The sequence below is a fragment of the Pseudophryne corroboree genome, chromosome 10, assembly GCF_028390025.1.
Source record: "Pseudophryne corroboree isolate aPseCor3 chromosome 10, aPseCor3.hap2, whole genome shotgun sequence".
Taxonomy (NCBI): domain Eukaryota; kingdom Metazoa; phylum Chordata; class Amphibia; order Anura; family Myobatrachidae; genus Pseudophryne; species Pseudophryne corroboree.
This window is the reverse complement of record NC_086453.1, coordinates 270,941,791-270,955,312: the sequence shown is the minus strand read 5'-3', so window position 1 is coordinate 270,955,312 and position 13,522 is coordinate 270,941,791.

Genomic DNA, 13,522 nt, shown 5'->3' with positions numbered 1-13,522 from the left:
TTGGGCTGGCCGTGGTATAATTGCTGACCCAAGGAATAACCTTATCCTGATGGCGTTTAGTGGGTTTCAATAAACTGGATCTATCCATCGCAAGTACCTGCTGTTTTTGTTCCTCTAAGGTTATAGGGCAATATCCCCTATCCACAAATTTGGATATAAGACCATCTAAGGCCTCTGGCAAACGTTCAAAATCGCTGGTGATGCGCGCATCACCAGCAATTTTGAACGTTTGCCAGAGGCCTTAGATGGTCTTATATCCAAATTTGTGGATAGGGGATATTGCCCTATAACCTTAGAGGAACAAAAACAGCAGGTACTTGCGATGGATAGATCCAGTTTATTGAAACCCACTAAACGCCATCAGGATAAGGTTATTCCTTGGGTCAGCAATTATACCACGGCCAGCCCAATTATCCGGAGAGCTACTAATGCACTCTGGCCCATTGTGAGCTCGGATAAGGAGCTCCCCATCTTTAAAAAGATGAGACCTTTGGCAGCGTTCAAACGTGGTAATAACCTACGTGATAGACTTGTCCATGCTGATATTACAGGGCTTGGGATTAAAAAACCGGCCAATGTGTATATTAAACCCCCAGGCTGTTATAAATGCCATAATTGCACTACTTGCAAATATATGGTAGCATGTAGAGAATTCAAACATCCACATCTAGACAAGGTCTACGACATTAGGTTTGTCCTTACTTGCACTACTGCTTATGTAGTGTATATTATAGTGTGCCCTTGTGGCCTTTATTACATCGGCCAGACCACCAGGAAGTTCAGGGAGAGGATGAATGCCCATAGGTCGGCAATCAACATGACCCTAAATGGGAAAGATATTGATCAGCCGGTATCCCGACATTTTAAATTGGCAGGTCACAAATTGGATGACCTTAAGCACTATATTATAGATCATGTACCATTTTCCCTCCGGGGTGGGGATCGGGCAAAACAATTATTATTAAAAGAATCGCGTTGGATTGTCCGTTTAGGCACCACGAGCCCTATGGGGTTAAATGAAAAAATCAATTGGAATAGCTTGCCTTAATAGGTTTTAGTCACTGTTATTATTCAGCGCTTATTTTTTGTTACATGAATGTTTTTCATTATGTAATTCCTGACCATGAATATATCCTCTGCAATATCTGTATGTTATTTTATGTGGGTGCTTTTTTTATATATCAATTTATGTTCCTCTCCTTTTCAGCTCTTGTGCTGCTACCTCACTGGGATCCTCTGCTGCGCTAGTGGAGCGCATGAAGCTGGCTGTGGAACGCATGCACAGCGGTTACCACAGTAACGGAGGGTGCGCACCAGGAAGTTCAGCAGGCAGTGGTTCCGGTGGGCGTGCGGTCTGAGCGCTGGACGGAGCGGGAACGGAGGGACAGGTAAGGGTATTTATGTATGTGTTGTCTATGTGTTTATTGCTGTAGATGTTATCCTGAGGACGGGGCAACCGCTCCGAAAACGTTAGATGTCATAACATCTTAAATACAGATGTCTTTCTTTATCGCTTTGAAACAGTCTCTGAGTGCCTTCTTTTCTGTTGGATATTTACTTCTCTGAGTGGCACCTGAGCAGTTGGGACATTGTAAAGTGAGTGCCGGCATACTGTGGATGGGTATATATATATATATATATATATATATATAGCAGTACGGTACAGTAGTCCACTGCTCTACCTCTGTGTCATCAAGTATACTATGCATCCATACCTGTGCTGCATTTTAGTTGTGCGCAGTATATAGTAGGAGGACAATGCAGAATTTTGCTGAGCACCAGTATATATATAGCAGTACGGTACAGTAGTCCACTGCTCTACCTCTGTGTCGTCAAGTAAACTATGCATCCATACCTGTGCTGCATTTTACTTCTGCGCAGTATATAGTAGTAGGAGGACAGTGCAGAATTTTGCTGACCACCAGAATATATATAGCAGTACGGTACAGTAGTCCACTGCTCTACCTCTGTGTCATCAAGTATACTATGCATCCATACCTGTGATGCATTTTAGTTGTGCGCAGTATATAGTAGGAGGACAGTGCAGACTTTTGCTGACCACCAGTATATATATATAGCAGTAAGGTACAGTAGTCCACTGCTCTACCTCTGTGTCGTCAAGTATACTATGCATCCATACCTGTGCTGCATTTTAGTTGTGCGCAGTGTATATAGTAGGAGGACAGTGCAGAATTTTGCTGACCACCAGTATATATATATAGCAGTACGGTACAGTAGTCCACTGCTCTACCTCTGTGTCATCAAGTATACTATGCATCCATACCTGTGCTGCATTTTAGTTGTGTGCAGTAAATAGTAGGAGGACAGTGCAGATTTTTGCTGTGACCAATAGTATATATATATAGCAGTATGGTAAAGTAGTCAACTGCTCTACCTCTGTGTCGTCAAGTAAACTATGCATCCATACCTGTGCTGCATTTTAGTTGTGCGCAGTATATAGTAGGAGGACAGTGCAGAATTTTGCTGACCACCAGTATATATATAGCAGTACGGTACAGTAGTCCACTGCTCTACCTCTGTGTCGTCAAGTATACTATGCATCCATACCTATACTGCATTTTAGTTGTGCGCAGTATGTAGTAGGAGGACAGTGCAGAATTTTGCAGACCACCAGTATATATATATATATATATATATATATATATATATATATATAGCAGTACGGTACAGTAGTCCACTGCTCTACCTCTGTGTCATCAAGTATACTATGCATCCATACCTGTGCTGTATTTTAGTTGTGCGCAGTATATAGTAGGAGTACAGTGCATAATTTTGCTGACCACCAGTTTATATATAGCAGTACGGTAAAGTAGTCCACTGCTCTACCTCTGTGTCATCAAGTATACTATGCATCCATACCTGTGCTGCATTTTAGTTGTGCGCAGTATATAGTAGGAGGACAGTGCAGACTTTTGCTGACCACCAGTGTATATATATATATATATATATATATATATATAGCAGTGCGGTACAGTAGTCCACTGCTCTACCTCTGAATCGTCAAGAGTACTATTCATCCATACCTGTGCTGCATTTTAGTTGTGTGCAGTATATAGTAAGAGGACAGTGCAGAATTTTGCTGTGACCAATAGTATATATATATATAGCAGTATGGTACAGTAGTCCACTGCTCTAGCTCTGTGTCTTCAAGTATACTATGCATCCATACCTGTGCTGCATTTTAGTTGTGTACAGTATATAGTAGGAGGACAGTGCAGAATTTTGCTGACCACCAGTATATATATAGCAGTACGGTACAGTAGTCCACTGCTCTACCTCTGTGTCGTCAAGTATACTATGCATCCATATCTGTGCTGCATTTTAGTTGTGCGCAGTATATAGTAGGAGGACAGTGCAGAATTTTGCTGACCACCAGTATATATATAGCAGAACGGTACAGTAGTCCACTGCTCTACATCTGTGTCATCAAGTATACTAGAAAAGTTCAGTAAAATGACCCAAAAATCTAAATTAAAAGCGTCTGATGAGAAGCGTAAACTTGCCAATATGCCGTTTACGACACGGAGTGGCAAGGAACGGCTGAGGCCCTGGCCTATGTTCATGGCTAGTGGTTCAGATTCACATGAGGATGGAAGCACTCATCCTCTCACTAGAAAACTGCAGTGCCACTCCTATATGGGCCAGGTGTTTGTGTCGGCTACTTGGGTAGCTTAGCTTAGTCACACATCTACCTCATTGCACCTCTTTGTTTCTTTGCATCATGTGCTGTTTGGGGACTATTTTTTAAATCTGCCATCCTGTCTGACACTGCACTGCCACTCCTATATGGGCCAGGTGTTTGTGTCGGCCACTTGGGTCGCTTTGCTTAGTCACACAGCTACCTCATTGCACCTCTTTTTTTCTTTGCATCATGTGCTGTTTGGGGACTATTTTTTAAATCTGCCATCCTGTCTGAAACTGCAGTGCCACTCCTAGATGGGCCAGGTGTTTGTGTCGGCCACTTGGGTCGCTTAGCTTAGCAATCCAGCGACCTTGGTGCAAATTTTAGGACTAAAAATAATATTGTGAGGTGTGAGGTGTTCAGAATAGACTGGAAATGAGTGGAAATTATGGTTATTGAGGTTAATAATACTAATGGATCAAAATGACCCCCAAATTCTATGATGTAAGCTGTTTTTGAGGGTTTTTTTTAAAAAACACCCGAATCCAAAACACACCCGAATCCGACAAAAAATTTTCAGGGAGGTTTTGCCAAAACGCGTCCGAATCCAAAACACGGCCGCGGAACCAAAACCAAAACACAAAACCTGAAAAATTTCCGGTGCACATCACTAATTGCAGTGGTGAGAGGCTACGTTTGGGAAGACCAGTAAGGAGACTATTACACTAATCAATGCAGGAGATGATGAGTGCATGGATTAGAGTTTTTGCAGTGTCTTGTGTAAGATAAGGACGTATTTGGATATGTTTTTTAGGTGCATGTAACATTATTTAGAGACAGATTGAATGTGTGGAACAAAGGACAGTTCAGAGTCAAGGATGACACCTAGTCATCGAGCTTGTGGGGTAGGGTGGATAGTCACATTGTCAACAGTTATGGAGATATCAGGTTGGTAACTACTCTTGTCTGATGGGAAAATAATTAATTCTGTTTTGGAAATGTTGAGTTTGAGGTGGCGAGATGACATACAAGATCAAATGGCAAACAGGCAACAGTGACACGAACCAATACAGATGGTGATAAATCTGGGGAGGATAGGTAGATCATCAGCGTACAATTGATACTGAAATCCGAAGGAGCTGATTAGTCTACCAAGAAATGAGGTATAGAGTTAGAAAAGCAGAGGACCTAAGACTGCACCTTGCAGCACTCCAACTGATGGAGGTAGAGAAGAAGTGGTAGAATCAGAGAAGAGAACGCTGAAAGAGCGATTAGATAAGTAGGATAAGAACCAAGTAAGCGCTGTGTCCTAAAGTCCTAAGAATTGTAGTGAGTGTATGAGAAGAGCGTGGTCAACAGTGTCAAAAGCAACAGAGAGATCTACAGTAGATGAATAAGAAGTGTGTAATGGCCTTTCGATCTAGTAGTGACCAGATCATTCACTACTTTGGTCAGTGCTGCCTCTGTGGAGTGTTGGGCATGAAAGCCTGCTGAAGTGGGTCTAATAAGTTGTGCGAATTAACAAAGTGTGTAAGGCGAGTGTAGGCAAGTCTCTCAAGTTGCTTGGAGAGACATGGGAGCTGAGAAATGGGATGGTAGTTAGAGAGAGTGTTTGGGTCAGAATTGTGTTTTTTCAGAATGGGAGTAATCACTGCATGCTTAAACAGAGAGGGAAAGATACTAGTAGAGAAAGAGAGATTACAGATTTTAGTTAAGGTTGGGATAAGCACAGTAAACAAAGTTTTACTGACTTGTGAGGGTATAGGCTCAAGAGGAGAGGTAGTGGAGTAGGAGGATGAAAAGAGTGTTAATACTTAATCTTCACTTGTGGGATCAAATAAAGAGAAAGTGCCAGAGGGTTTAGGTAGGGAATTGAGTAGGTCACTGGCTAAGTTAGAGCATACCATTTCATCTCGGATTTTATTAATCTTATCCTTTAAGTAGGAAGCAAGTTCTTGTGCACGGAAAGTAGCTAGTGGGGGAGATGAGGGAGGGTAAAGAAGTGAATTAAATGTATTAAAAAGTTGCTTGAGGTTGGTGGCATGAGAAGAGATGAGAGATTGGAAATATGTTTGTTTGGCAGTGTCCAGGGTCTGACGATAGGAGTGGTAGGTGGTCTTATATGTGAGAAAGTCACTTGGATTCTGAGATTTACACCACTGATATTCTACTTTACGTACAGTTTTTATAGGTGTCTTGTTGATTGAGAGGGCCAAGGTTGGCATCTAAGCCTATGTGGAGTGTGATAAGTAGCTGGAGCCACGTTATCAAGGGCACGCTCTAGAGTTTGGTGCAGGTGGGATACAGCAGACTCAGATGTGGTAAATGTAGAAATTGGTGAGAGCAGTTGTTGCAGAGAAGTGGAAAGTTGTTGATAATTTATATTGTTAGTATTTTTGCGGGTTAGACGAGGCTTGCTTGTTTTTAGTGTCATAGAGTTTAGAGTAATGGAAGATAGTGAGAAGGTGATCAGGTTGTGATCAGAGAGAGGGAAAGGAGTGTTAATGAATTCAGAAACTGAGCAGAGCCTGGTGAACACAAGATCAAGGTAGTGGTCCTCCTGGTGAGTAGAGGAGTCAGACCATTGGGTGAGGCCAAGAGAGGAGGTTAGAGAGAGAGGAGTTTGGAGGCATGAACAAATTGTGGACTATCAAGAGCTATATTGAAATCACCCAAAATGATGGTGCAGATATCAGAGGATAAGATGTGTGGGAGCCAGGCAGAAAAATCTTCTAGAAATTGTTGTTTTGGGATGCCCAAGATGGTGATAGATAGCTGCAACACACAGAGAGAAGGGGGTGAAAATCCTGATAGAGTGAACTTTAAATGATGTGAACGCAAGTGATGTAACCGGAGGCAGAACTGTGTATGTGAAAAATTGGGACAGTAATATTCCAACCCCACCACATTTACTATTACCAGGCCTGGATATGTGATGAGAAGTGGAAACCACCATGTTACAGTGCTGCAGGGGAGGATGTGTCTGACTGTGTGAGCTATGTTTCATTAATAGCCAGCAGATTAAAGTTGTGAGAGATAAAGAGGTCATGGATGTACAACGATCTTATTGGTGGCCCTCTATGAGATGCAACATTACTCACTTTGTATCCTTTTGCATCAAGTGCTCTCAGCATAAAACACCTCGTCAAGCTCCTTTAGGACCATTGCAACCTCTTCTTGTTCCTCAGTGACCCTGGACACATGTCTATGGACTTTTTTACAGATTTACATAGCTCACAGGGTTTCACTACAATCTGGGTGATTATTGATCACTTTTCAAAGATGGCCCATTTTGATCCCCTGAAGGGTCTCCCAAATGCTCTGGAGTTGTCCTAACTTTTAAATTCCACTATTTTTATGTTACATGGATTACCTTCAGAGATTATATATGATTGAGGAGTTCAATTTGTGGTCATTTTGGAAGTCCCTCTGCTCAGTGTTTCAGGTCAACCTGAAATTTTGAAAGATTTGGAAACCTTTTTACATATTAATCTATCATTATCACAAGGCGATTGGGTTGAGCTTTTACCTTGGGCATAATAACTCTTATCATTCCTTTTCTAAAACCAATCTATTCGTCACTGTTTATAGTATGCATCCCCGAGTTCCAGAATTTTTAAGTTTATCCACTCAGGACCTTTCAGCAGTTGAATCCTTGGTTCAGCAGTTCTCTAATAACTGGAGATGTGTACATTCTGCTATTCGCAAGTCCTCTAGCAGGTATAAGTTTTGGGCTGACAATTAAAGACGTGCTGTATACAATCATAAAGTGGGTGATCTGGTGTGGCTATCTACTCAGAACTTGAGGCGTCGGGTTCCTTCTATGAAGTTTGCCCACCGTTTTATTGGACCATTCCCTATAGAAAAGGTCATCAATCCAGTTGCTTTCAAACTCAAGCTCCCTCCATACTTACGAGTCACTAACTCCTTCCATATTTCCCTGCTTAAACCTTTAACCCTTAACCTTTTTTCAAAGAAACCTTCCACGACCTCCTACAGTCCTTACTGACAGAGGAGTTGAATTCAAGGTAAAGCAAATTTTGGACTCTTGTAGACCTTCTGGCCACCTACAGTATTTGCTGGACTGGAGAAGTTATGGTCCTGAAGAGTGGACCTGGGTTGACGCCACTAACATTCATGCTCCTGCTTAGTTCGAAGGTTTCATTCTCGGAATCCCAAGAAACCATAGAGGTGTCCAGAGGGGGGGGGGGGGTACTATCACAACTAGCGGATCAGGGAGCCAAAGCATACCTGTCCATGTGCTGTGGCCATTCCCTCAGTGGCAGGCAGAGGCAGCTGCTGGGGGCAGGTGGCCAGCAGACAGCTAGTGGGCGGCTGACGGGTAACTGATGGGTGGCATGGTGCCATGGTGCAGAGCAAGCTCTGAGCAGCTGTATACAGGCAGTTGTGGGCTCAGGACACCATCATCTTGGTGTTGACCATGTGATCCCACTGGATCAATCAGAGGCATGCTGATGCTAATCCTGCTGCAGCCAATCCCGGGTAAGGGTGGGGTATTTCTTGAAGCATTCTTGGGTGTCCTGATGTCAGTGCAGCATCTTCTGCAGCCTGCTTACAAGTTAGTTTTTTGACTCCCAGTTTCCAGTGTTCCTGGTACCAGTTATTTTAACAAACTCCATCTCCAGAGTCTCTACCCATTTGGTCCCTATGCTCCTGGTCCAAGAATGGCACCAAGTAAATCCAACTGCTCTTGCCGATCTGCCATAGTCGTCTCCATCATTGTCCAGCCCGTGAGAGTCAGCACAGCCACGGATCACGGCATACCGGTTCCTACATCTCCTCTGTAGTCGTCAGTTCGGACCGTCGGTTCTGTCTCACCCTCATTTCTTCATTGTCTTTGTCTTCATGCAAAGGAACTTTATTTAGCCATCCCGCTTCCATCTCGGAGAGGCTGTCTTCCAATCAGAACTAAGCACTGAGACACCAAATCCAGCCACTACCTCTGTGCTAACTAAAGTCTCAGTCCAAACAGCCCACTTCCATCAGAGAGTTCACCATCCAACCTGAACCCAGCTCGGAGTCACCAACCCCAGCTAGTATCCTTCTGACAGTCTGTGAGATATCAAAGACTAAGTTTTATTACAAGTGCAAGGCAAATATTTATTCTGAAAGACTGAGTTGTTTCTGCTAATATAAGTAAAGCCCTGTAACAGAGAGAGAGACTGAGTTTGTTCAACTAAAGATCCTCATTGGTAAATAAGTTAAATTTGTCAAGAGACACTACCATTCCTTTGCTAGCTACATCCTCTTTGCATGGAACTGAAAACAGTTGTCCCTGTCGCAACCCAGGATTCCCCATACATAAGTATGCCAAATTCTCCCATTGACACATTCTGGCACTGCAGAATTCGACCAGAGCTCCAACGCTTATTGCCTGTGAAGATTATCGTACCTTGGCTAGGGAAAGCAATAAAGTTAGTGTTTGTTATTGCTGATTGTAGTTTTTATCAATCTCATCATGACCACATTAAAGCCTGTGATTCCAACTATCCTATGCTAATATTTGTGATTCCAATTATAACATGTTCATCTGTGACTCAAATGATGTTCTTCCATTCCTTTGTGATTCAAATCGATTGGCTTTTGCATACTGAATGCTCCTTTGTGGTGTTAACTGTAGCCAACTGTCTTCTCTTTGTTCTTATTTGATGCCCAATTCTTTTTTGTGATTATTAAAATTCAATGCCAATTAACCAATCATCATCTTTAATCCAGAGTTCACTGAAGCTCAATGAAAAGACATCTCTGAACACAATAAAATAGGACAAGGTAGAAACATTTCAGAGGAAAGGTCTGTCACATAGCCACCCTCACCTGTCATACCTCTCTCAACCACTTAAACATACCCGCCAAACCCAGGGTGTTACACAAACTATTTACTATGGGGCTAATTCAGACCTGATCATAGCCGTGAAAAATTTAGTATGGCTACGATCAACCACCCTGACATGCGGGGGGATGCCCAGCACATGGCTAGTCTGCCCCCCCATGTCTGTCTCTCCCCCTGCCGCACGGGTACAAAAGCATCGCATGGCGGCAATGCTTTTGTAACTGAAGAGTAGCTCCCTACCAGCGTAGCTCTTGCTCACTGGCAAGGAGCTACCCATCACTCTGTGGATCACAGCAGCTGCGTGTGACATCGTGCAGCCACCGCTGCCTACCCACCGCATGGTCCGGGCATGCCTGTGTTGCCCGGACTGCGCCCTCAAAACGGTAGCCCAACACCACCGGTCCGCCCCTTCCCACCCAGCGAACACCTCTACCTGTTAATCAGGCAGAGGCAATCCCTGCCAATCACATCTCTGGCATGTGCCGGTGCACTGCGGTGCCGGTGCATGCGCAGTTCAGCCCTGATCACCATGTCGAAGTCGAAAATATTATGGTCACACATATCACGTACAAACACCACACAGATGGCCTCCGTGCGGGTGCTTGTTCTGCCGTGCGTGCACATACTCGCAAGTTATGTATAATCGGTCACGCGGTCCTGCGTGTTAGCGCGTGGTATGAGTAATTACGGTAGCATATGCATTCGCATGGAAAAGCCAAAAAGACATATCTCATATTTAATCCACATACCACATCCTTTACACATAGCCTACAAGCACCACACCAGCGAGTTACATTTGCTTCAAAGGTACAACAACAGAGGGATTCGTCTTTACAGGATATGAGGGGACAGAATTAGGTTAGGAGGTGGTGTTTGGTATCCAGCTGTACAGTATTTTAAGAGCAATATTCCGGTAGCAGTTTGCAGAAGATAGCATGCTCCTGTGCATATCTATGTGCAGGAACAGATTATTAATATCACACTGTATGTACTGTACTCTTGATATTCGGAGGGAACCCAGTGGAGGACATCTGCAAGTGCACCTAAACCAGGCATCGCCCACCTATTCAAACCAACCTATGACCCCTCATGTACTGTAAATGACCAGCCCTTTAACCTATGGATGAAGAAATTACAGTTTCCTTTGTTTCATGCTTTGGACCATTTTATAAAACCAAGCTTCCTGGCTGGCCTCAGTCTCTTTCTCTGAAGGTCATCTATTAAGATTGACTGAGGATCGGAATCCGGGTTGCGCAGGCGAACAAACGTATGTATCCATTGGTTGTAGCTTCTTCTCTTGTATTATTGTATTTCTGTTGTAACCCCTTTTTAAGTAAATAATTGTTGCCGGGTTGGACCTGCAACATTGCATATAAAATTGGTGTTGCATTTCCTTTCCTGTTAGGGGTTAAAGTGTATAGACCGCACATGTAGCTATTTTGTGCTTACTGCATGACGGTGTGCTTATGCAACATGTACGCAATTCATAGAGGTTTAACTGACTCACGATTACTGGTTGCTGCAGCCTGAACAGTTGTACATTTAAAGTATTGCTTTTCTTCCTGAAAGTTAATTAGACTTAACAACCCGATGTGCTACATGTTGCCTATGTTTACACAACTGAATGATTATTGGTATACTACACATGCGCTGTGATCTCACAGCCCATGTGCCAAGGTAATTTTGCAATGCTGTTTGCAGTAAAGATCTATTTTCATAGTCGTTGACAAGAAGGGCACATTTTGATGAGGTAAAAGGGAGTGGTGGAAAAAATGCAGGTGTGTCACTGCCATTTTCAGGGCATGTTTTTACCTTCTGCTGTGATTAAGTACAGTACATAGAAAAACACGGCGCCAGCATCGCTACTACCGCGGCCAGTCTGTGTGACCATAGACTCACTTGGGGCATTGATGTTCCTTTTTACTGCATTGATGCTGCATTTGTGTACACAGTTTCTGATGGCTTTGTGATGGCTCCGGTGGGCTTCTCTATTATTTTCTGGGTGGCTAAATCAGTGGCAGCTACCAACTGTCATTGGTGAGAGTTCAGTGTTGTGTAGGACACGTTGTTCCAAGGCTGACCAACTAAGTTGGGGTGTTATTTGGCTGCCTGCAGGAATGGTTGGAGGTTGATCCTGGATGGTCCATGATGATGGTCCACTTTTAACAAAATACCTGTTTAGCTGGGTTATAGAATGAAGTACCTCACTCTCTGGCCTCTCACCATGGAATTTTTAGTACTCATTTGTTTTGGGACTCCTTAAAAAATGCTATATTCAATTTTTTAACTTATTAATCTTGTTTCACAATTTTGTTTTGTTATGTAATTTGTTTTCATAAACAGTAGCCCCAGTCTGCAGCCCATGTCATTCACCTGTTCAGATACCTTCCATATCTAACTGAGGTTTCACTTCTCTTTGTCATAGCAGTGGCCATCTTGAGACCGGTGTCACTTCAACACTGAGATTTTTATCAAGAACACATAAAACAGCTGAGCAGTGGGTACAGATGTGTGAGCTACATTGCATCTTGGTGACCGTGTACATACTGCCCTCACCCCTAAATCCACCCCTGCTGAAGAGGAGCTGTTGGCTTAGTGTACTCGGGCAGTCTGACTCTTCAGATTAAAGTTTACAAATGGCTGCATCCTCTAAGATTAGTGGCTGCCACCAGAAATAACTGCAGAAAGGACACATCTTACAAATACATAATTCATTTTATTGCTAGACAGCCTAAGTGGTACCACCAAGGTTGCAGTACCCTATGCAGCTCCCTAAACATTTATAATACCTACGTGTGTGTGTGTGTGTGTGTGTGTGTGTGTGTGTTTTTGTGTGTATTTTACACATTTTACATTTGTGGAACTACATCCTCTAATAAGCAATGACTAAAAATCCCAATATCTCCTGCAGCTATTGGCAGCCAGGGCTGGCATAGAGTATCTTCAAGCACCAGCATGATCAAGCACTTAATATGTTCCAGTTCTTGCAAGAACTTACAGTTTTCAAACGTACTGTACATCATGATTTTAACCCTTCACACCAATCGTTTGGCACTTACCACCAAGGAGCTTCGAGCTATTCAGCATGAGTGAGAATTGTAATAGGAAAGCACATTGAATTTGCTTACCTAAGTACAGTTCCACCCATGCTAACCAGTGTGGGCTACTATCTCAATATGAGATGTGGCCACATGCTGTGGTCCCCCTTTTATAGTATGATCAGTTCTGCCTGGCATAGTCTTGTCTTGGTTGTCACTTTTACATGTTTACATGTTTATTGTTCCCCTACTTAATAAGAAATCAGCCCAGACTGATCAAAGTTTGCTGGCAATGGAGGGATATTCAACTTTTTCATAAGCCACCATGCCTCCAAATTGTTAGCTCAGACTCCCTTAGCTTGAAGTAACCTGAGACTGATGGTGGGTATGTACTGTAATTCTACTGGTAACATTGAATGTGTTAATAAAATAGAGACATCACCTGATAAGTCATCACACAGTCCCTGTTTCACATTCTCCATACACTTCTGTGATGTTTTCAATTTACAGAGCTGTTTTCAAACCATTCATCAGTAAAATAACATTGATATCACCCCACTATGTATGATAGTGTAGACTGTAGAGCATTACATGACCAAACCCATGGAGTTGTCATGAAGCTGACAAGTACGGCAGCAAATCAAAGCCACATCAAGCATAATGAATGCACTTTTATTACGTGCTCTTGGTATCCTTGTTATTGCTACAACAGCTTTTAAATTCTGTTGTTAAATTCTGGAGGAGCTATGGTCTGTTTAATTAAATATTTTAATTAACAGTCTTGTATTCCTTTTTTTCCCCCTGAAAACAATATAAAGACATATTTACACTTTTATGTAATTACTTTCTGCTACTTAATACTCCAGAATATTCTAAATCTTTTTAACCCCCTTCATATTAAAAAAGGATATCTCTAAAGGACAAATATTGTGCAAAACAAATTTCTTCCATTTTAGTTTGCATAATATTTATTGCTGTACAATGATCCCT